The following is an 8178-nucleotide window of genomic DNA, read 5'->3' as shown; positions in this document are numbered from 1 at the left end:
CGAAACCCCGCCCACTGGCCAAGCTCCTGCCCCTCACAGCCTGTGAAAACCACGCCCACTGCCCAAGCTGCAGACCTCATAGCCTGTGAAACCCCGCCCAATGGCCAAGCTCCTGCCCCTCACAGCCTGTAAACCCCCGCCCACTGCCCAAGCAGCAGACCCTAATAGCCCTGTGAAAACTAAACCGCTACATTTGCTCCGCCCACCCTGGTTTATTTACACCTAATCTCCGCCCAATTATTATTCTCTTCCCAGAACATGCTTAACCACCGCCCACTACAACTCGCCTCAAACGGGAACATTCCGTACCCATAACCTACAGCCAATCAGTATCTGCCATTGGCTCAAAAACCGCGCCCACTACATAGAGAATGCTTCATTGTATAGCCCCGCCCCCGCCTACTATATAAAGTTCCACCCGGAAGCTTTCCTGCTATAGGCGCAGAGGAGTTGTTTGTGGGAGTGGCTTCCCATACTGTACTCATTAAAGGGCCAGAAGCACTCAAAAGTAAAAAAATGCCAAAAGGACCACATTAAACCTAAGCAACATTTATCATATAGTTTAATTTTTTAAATAATGTGTTTGGAAGGTTATATAGGGAGCAGGAAGAGAAAAAAAATGACCTTTAAGTTGCCCTGAAGTGTTTATGGCTGTTGCTAGCAGGACTGGTGTTGGGGCATTTGTTATTGTGGGACTGGAGCTCTGAAGGTGGCCCTATATGCTAAGAGCAATTTCAGTGCAATCTGACAAATTCATCAAGGGCTTTGTTGATTGGGGAAACTTTTCCCCCTTTTCCCTCTCAGACTGGAGGCCCCAGCCTTTCTGCCTTGGGTCCCTTGATTTGTAACTCAGGGCCAGTAACTGTACCTTCCAACCCTGTAGAACAGTAACACTCGCACACACAGTGAGCAGCACCAGATTAGTGGCAAGGCCACTGGAAGACAAATGGATGAGTTTCTGCATGATCCTGGGGAGGGGGAGGGGGAGTGGGAGGGGCAGCTGAGGAGGGGGGGGGGGGGGCTCTGGGTGCCCACTGCACAGATCCGGCGCTGGCAGTGAGACATGGTGAAATACACAGTTATTGTTATTCTGTATTTATACTGACACATTGCGACCCTTAGAGATGTATCAGGGGTAAAAGACTGTCCCTAAAGTGCAGTAACCCATGGCAACTAATAAGATGTGTAAGCTTATAGTAAATTTGCCCTTCAAATACCACAAGCTACACCATATTTTATCCCGGATGAGACTGTATCCTTCAGGGGTGAACCCTCGCTTTGTATGGAGGCCAGGTGGATATGTGTTGTGTGTCTCAATAAATGGGCGCCAGTGGTTCTTAACATTGAAACCATGAACTGTTTATTTACACAGCCACTTCGGAGTAATTACAGCACAGAATAGGCAGGCAGTAGCATTTCACAGCATAGGCAGTACTTACAAGGAATAGTCAAAATAATCCTTTAGCTGCAGGGCACAATGGGTTAACTCCCAGCTTTCAGGTATATGCTTCCAGTGGAACCTGGGTGATCACTATCGAACCCTAGGTCTGTACACTGTTACCCCTACTCTGGGTAATATTATACCCGGCTTATAATGCCTCTACAATCCTGGTTGGAGCAAATGCGGCTCACTAAATAGCCCTGCCTGTCTATCACACCTAGTGTGATCTATAACAGGAACTGCCTATTCTTTCTAAAGCTACCTATTCAGAGTAGAGCTCTCCTCTTGTGGAGAGCGCTCCACATAATGGCCTCCAGCCTCATGGCTGCTCAGCCTTTTATAACCACAGTGACACCTAATGGCCAAACTGTGCAACTGCACAAGGGGTCATGCTATGACCCAGGAACAAGGGACTTACTTCCAATTACATTAAAGACCCTTATAGCTGCCTAGAGAACTAGGGGACCACAGAGTGGGAAAAGGCATAATTTACCAGTTCCCTACAGATGTTTACTTTGAAGTCTATTGATTGGTTCCATGCGTAAGTTATTTATTCCATGGTTCGTATATAGAATGATTAGAGTTTCCCTTCAGTGAGATAAGATCGATTTTGATCCGATTTGAAATCATGGGAAATTGGATCCTGAATAGTTCCCCAAGAATAAACCTGTAGTTAAAATATGGGTTAACAACGACTTATGGAGGAAGCCTTCAAGATGGTGATTGGCCAAGAAGTATTCAAATCAACGTATTAACATGGAGGAGGATGACAAGAGTTTTGGGAGTATTGTAATTGGCCGAGAAGTACAAACCGGATTCCAAAAAAGTTGGGACACTAAACAAATTGTGAATAAAAACTGAACGCAATGATGTGGAGGTGCCAACTTCTAATATTTTATTCAGAATAAAACATAAATCACGGAACAAAAGTTTAAACTGAGAAAATGTACCATGTACCATAAGGGAAAAATATGTTGATTCAGAATTTCATGGTGTCAACAAATCCCAAAAAAGTTGGGACAAGTAGCAATAAGAGGCTGGAAAATCAAATTTGAGCATAACGAAGAGCTGAAAGACCAAATAACACTAATTAGATCAATTGGCAACATGATTGGGTATAAAAAGAGCTTCTCAGAGTGGCAGTGTCTCTCAGAAGCCAAGATAGGTAGAGGATCACCAATTCCCACAATGTTGCGCAGAAAGATAGTGGAGCAATATCAGAAAGGTGTTACCCAGCGAAAAATTGCAAAGATTTTGCATCTATCATCATCAACTGTGCATAACATCATCCGAAGATTCAGAGAATCTGGAACAATCTCTGTGCGTAAGGGTCAAGGCCGTAAAACCATACTGGATGCCCGTGATCTCCGGGACCTCAAACGACATTGCACCACAAACAGGAATGCTACTGTAAAGGAAATCACAGAATGGGCTCAGGAATACTTCCAGAAACCATTGTCAGTGAACACAATCCACCGTGCCATCCGCCGTTGCCAGCTGAAACTCTACAGTGCAAAGAAGAAGCCATTTCTAAGCAAGATCCACAAGCTCATGGGTTTTCACTGGGCCAGGGATCATTTAAAATGGAGTGTGGCAAAATGGAAGACTGTTCTGTGGTCAGACGAGTCACGATTCGAAGTTCTTTTTGGAAATCTGGGACGCCATGTCATCCGGACCAAAGAGGACAAGGACAACCCAAGTTATCAACGCTCAGTTCAGAAGCCTGCATCTCTGATGGTATGGGGTTGCATGAGTGCGTGTGGCATGGGCAGCTTGCATGTCTGGAAAGGCAGCATCAATGCAGAAAAATATATTCAGGTTCTAGAACAACATATGCTCCCATTCAGACGTCATCTCTTTCAGGGAAGACCCTGCATTTTTCAACAAGATAATGCCAGACCACATTCTGCATCAGTCACAACATCATGGCTGCGTAGGAGAAGGATCCGGGTACTGAAATGGCCAGTCTGCAGTCCAGATCTTTCACCTATAGAGAACATTTGGCGCATCATAAAGAGGAAGGTGCGACAAAGAAGGCCCAAGACGATTGAACAGTTAGAGGCCTGTATTAGACAAGAATGGGAGAGCATTACAATTCCTAAACTTGAGAAACTGGTCTCCTCGGTCCCCAGACGTCTGTTGAGTGTTGTAAGAAGAAGGGGAGATGCCACACAGTGGTGAAAATGGCCTTGTCCCAACTTTTTTGGGATTTGTTGACACCATGAAATTCTGAATCAACATATTTTTCCCTTAAAATGGTACATTTTCTCAGTTTAAACTTTTGTTCCGTGATTTATGTTCTATTCTGAATAAAATATTAGAAGTTGGCACCTCCACATCATTGCATTCAGTTTTTATTCACAATTTGTTTAGTGTCCCAACTTTTTTGGAATCTGGGTTGTACTTAAAGTGATGTGGAGGAAAGTGGAAATTTAATTCACCTTGCTAAAGCTATAAGCGAAACGCACGTCGGCGTTGTGCAATCCTTTGTACTCTTTGTATGTAGTCGTGCCAAGGTAACCCGCAAATGGTAGTAGGCACGATGAGGTAATAAACTGTAGATTGGTGATGGTGGCTAATGGCAGTTATAGATTGCATAGTGGGGGCATTCTTTGATTATGTAATGGTTAGCATAATGAGATACTAATTCGTAGAGAACAAGATTGTTGGAGACTTATAGCGAGTTTTAACTGTCTAGATGCCCGCAACTCTGTGGTTACAATTGTGCCGAGGTATACTAGGTGATCGGGAGTAGGCACAAATAAGTAGCGGTCGAGACTTGTTGGTAACCATTAACAAATGTGTAATTGCGCCGAAGAATAAGCACTGAGCAACAGTCATAAGGAGATATTGATGTGTAGACGGGTAGCCGTGACCAAATCAAACTTGTATGGATGCACCATTAGTGAATTTTTACTTAACTGTCTAAACTGAGAGATGTGAAATCAATGGCATAAAAAAGATAACGACTTCGCCGTAAAAATCCAATGACCCTCATGTAGCTTGTACTAATTGAAGCACTAAGTTTGAAATATGTTATCAAGCCGAAATGGGGGCGGCCTTGGGGCGCTCCAAGTAGAAATCCGGCCCTGACCGCACTCATACTTAGATACTTAGGATTGCATAGTGATTTTAACTCTTTATTTTTCATTCCTTTTCTCTATTTTAAAATAATTTTAATTAAACTTAATAAAAAACTGTTTTATATGTTATTTAGTGGTGTGCCAGTACCTGTGTACTTTTCTATTTTGTTTGTGGTTTCTATGGGTGACTAGACCTTTGCACCTTTTATTACATAAACCCACTGATGTTGTCATTAGCACCTACCCTGCTCAATGGGGCCAGCTGAACAGTAGCTAGGGTTGCCACCTTTGCTGGAAAAAATACCAACTTTCTATATTTTTATGATATTTCCTTATTAACAACATTAACTTTGAGCATAATTTTTACTGTCCAGGCTGGTAAAATACCAGCCAGGTGGCAACCCTAGCAGTGGTATAACCTGAAAGGGCACAGTACCTGCTGAGGGCCTGTGGCCCACTCTCACCTGCCTGACACTGAGGTGGGTGGCAAATTTAAGGTAGGAGAGGGGCTGGGGAAGGCAGACTACTATAAAGCAGACCGTGTGACTGCTGCTGCTGTATTTCAGTTATACCACTGTCTTAGGTGTCCCCGGTGTGCCTTGCTTACAGAACTGGATATGTGTTTAGCAGTTGCATCTGTGGAAAGGGCATAATGTGCCTCTTATCTGTTGCAGGGGTCTGCGCATCTTGGTACCTGCCCCCACTGTCACCATTATAGAGCCTTGAAAAAGCTTAGGGCAGAGCCGGCAGTGATGTCACAGGGCTGAGACAGTGATGTCACAGGGCTGAGACAGTGATGTCATGGGTGCGAGGTAGGTTTTCCACCTTTTCTGGAGAAAAATACCGGCTTTCCAGGTGGCAACCCTGATGTGGGGTTATGACGTGGTGCTCAGCAATTGGCTTAGACTATTGCAACCTTCTCCTTATTGACTGATCCCTAACTCACTTATCCATTCTATGCTCCATCCAGAATCCAGCTGCAAGTCTCATCCATCTCACTCGCAGAACCACCTCTGCTGAACCTCTCTGCAACCACCTCCAAAGCCCTCAATAACAATGCTCCATGTTTATTTCAAGTCCCATCTCCAGGTGGGCTCCATTTTGCGGCATCTGTTCCAGGAGAATGTTAGGAATATGCTCTGACATCTGGGTTAGGGAGGCAGTCAAATAAATATAAATGGCAATATGTGAGCACTCTAATATCCAGCAGATGGCAGTGTTGGGTTTGATTTTTATTCAGTGTTCCTTTATTAATTCAATTGTCAGTTACAACATGCTCTTTAATAGCTTGTAGAAAAAAAAATGCAATATATTTGTGAAGGTAAAATGATTGTACGCTGGGGATAGGAACAAATAGCTGATTTTTATGAGATAAGATGCCGCCACTGCCACTGGAAGCAGCAGTTGACGTGTTGCCAGCCCTGGGTAATCATTCTGTTGCAGCCACAACAATCACATTTCATTTAGTTAATCAGAGGGCTATTATAGATTCAGGTGGGACCTTAACTCTTCATGCAGGGATAATAAATTATTACTTGTACTATTTGGAGAGAAAGTAATGAGGCTTGAAGCCAGTTCCAGTATAATATGAAAATAAGGCAATGCCACAGAAGGAGGGCCAAAGACGTGAGCAGAATGGTGCCTTCTCTATTGATGTATCCCCTATAGGGGAGTTTAACACACTTTCTTTCGGTTCTGTTTCCATTTTTTTTTGTTCCGGTCCTTATAAACTTGGTTGTAAATGTCAGCCCTTTGTAGTTCAGAGTTGTAAAGATAAGGGAAGCAAACCCTGGGATTGATAGGGCAGAGGCAATAGAATAGGGGACCCACCTGAATGGGAAGTTTCATGATGTTTATGTAACAGGTCATGCTCTTAAAGTTAAGGGGAGGCCTAAAAAGGATTTAAGCTGGAGCCAGAGGAACTCATACTAGTGGCATAACTATAGCTTCACAGTAATGGGTGCAATTTTTGCACCTGGGCCCACCAATTGGCCCACCCACACCTGCATCTCTGCCCAAATTCACAAGTCATAACTTCCATCCTTGTTACCTGAACCATCACAATGCTGTATTCCCTGTGGGCCCCATGGGGAGAGATGGTAGTTAGCCTTTCTCATAGTAGGGGATATAGGGCCCTCTAGTATTGCTGCCAGATTGGAAAGTGACCTGTAGTGTGTACTGCAACTGCTGGGGGGGGGGGCAAAGCTATAGGGGGCTCAGTTGGACACTGATTAATAAGCAGATTTAATATATGTTTATGAAAAATGCCTTATTCCCAATGTTTCGGGGGCCCTAAAATGATTTTGCTGTGGAGCCCAGCAACTTCCATTGCATATAATAGGGTTCATTTATGTCTGTAAGCGCAGTGCACTGTACTAAATTGCGCGTATAACCACTTTTATCAAAGGTACTTGCATCAAAATGTGCTTCTTGCCCTTCCATATAGTTGCACTTGGCACTGGTCAGTCCTTTCTGCCTTCCATTTGGAATCGGGCACTGCTTACCTTCACACCAAGTAGCAGCTTCAAGGTTCCCTCAGCACCCTGTGTGACTTGCACCAAAAGAATAGAATACACGTGTTACATGCTCGCTGTACACCGGAAATGGTCAGACAAAAAATATGTGACGCAATGGAACCTGATTCATGACAAAGCGCGTGCACAGTTCTGGCCATTTGTGCCAAAACTCCTATTTGCATCCACAACAATGCCAGAATGCTATGAAAAAATGGTGCATTGTGGGTAAAGAAACATGGTTCCAGTTTTATTTATACCACTTATGTAGCCTTTAAGCCTAATGCCACACAACGGAAGCACAATGTGTAATGAATGCCAGCTACTAATAGTCTCTGGTGAGGAACAATAGAAGTATACACAGAAGTGATTGTGATAAATTACAGATAATTGTTGAAATGGCCCAATACGGCATACGCAGTATTTTCATCCCAAGAGTTGAAAAGTCAGTCCTCCACAGTTCCCCAAACCAAAGCATCACAGAACTATATTCAGTTTTTCCTGAACTGTGGCAAACGGTCCTTTCACCCTATATCCATAAACAATGTAGGTGTCTCTAAAAATATGTCCCATAAAACAGCTCATATGAAAAAACCTGCTTTATCCAAACCATTTTCATAAAAATACACTTTTTCAGTAGTTTGTGCCATTGGGTAATCCTAAATAGAAAATTGCCATTTTAATTCCTAAGGGCCGCCCCCTGGGATCATAGGATTCACAGTGCACACAAACCAAGGGCACACATACATGCTAGGCCCCATCAGCCAATTAATGGGCTGCATCACTTCCTGTCAGCTGATCTCTGAGGGAGCACAAAAAATGGCGGCTCAAGGGAAAGGATGTAAAAGGGCAATATTTACTGATATAAATGCCAGTTTGGTAAGATTCTTTAATAGGCCACTTAATATGATATTAAATATCTGTTGGAATTCATTTTGCGGTTATAGTTTTCCTTCTTAGAGAGAACCACTGTGGTTGGAACATGCTTCCTGCCTGCAACTGCTTCCCAATGAGGCCCGGTCTTGCAGTCTGTAGATGGGTTGTTATAAGATGCCATAGTCACTATCTATAGGACCAGTAGGGTTTTTTTGGACCTCAGTGTAATTAAAATGCCAGGGCCTATTTTGAATGTCAGACCTGT

Source organism: Xenopus tropicalis, chromosome 4 (genome assembly GCF_000004195.4).
Source record: "Xenopus tropicalis strain Nigerian chromosome 4, UCB_Xtro_10.0, whole genome shotgun sequence".
NCBI lineage: Eukaryota > Metazoa > Chordata > Amphibia > Anura > Pipidae > Xenopus > Xenopus tropicalis.
Note: the sequence above shows the minus strand (reverse complement) of the source record.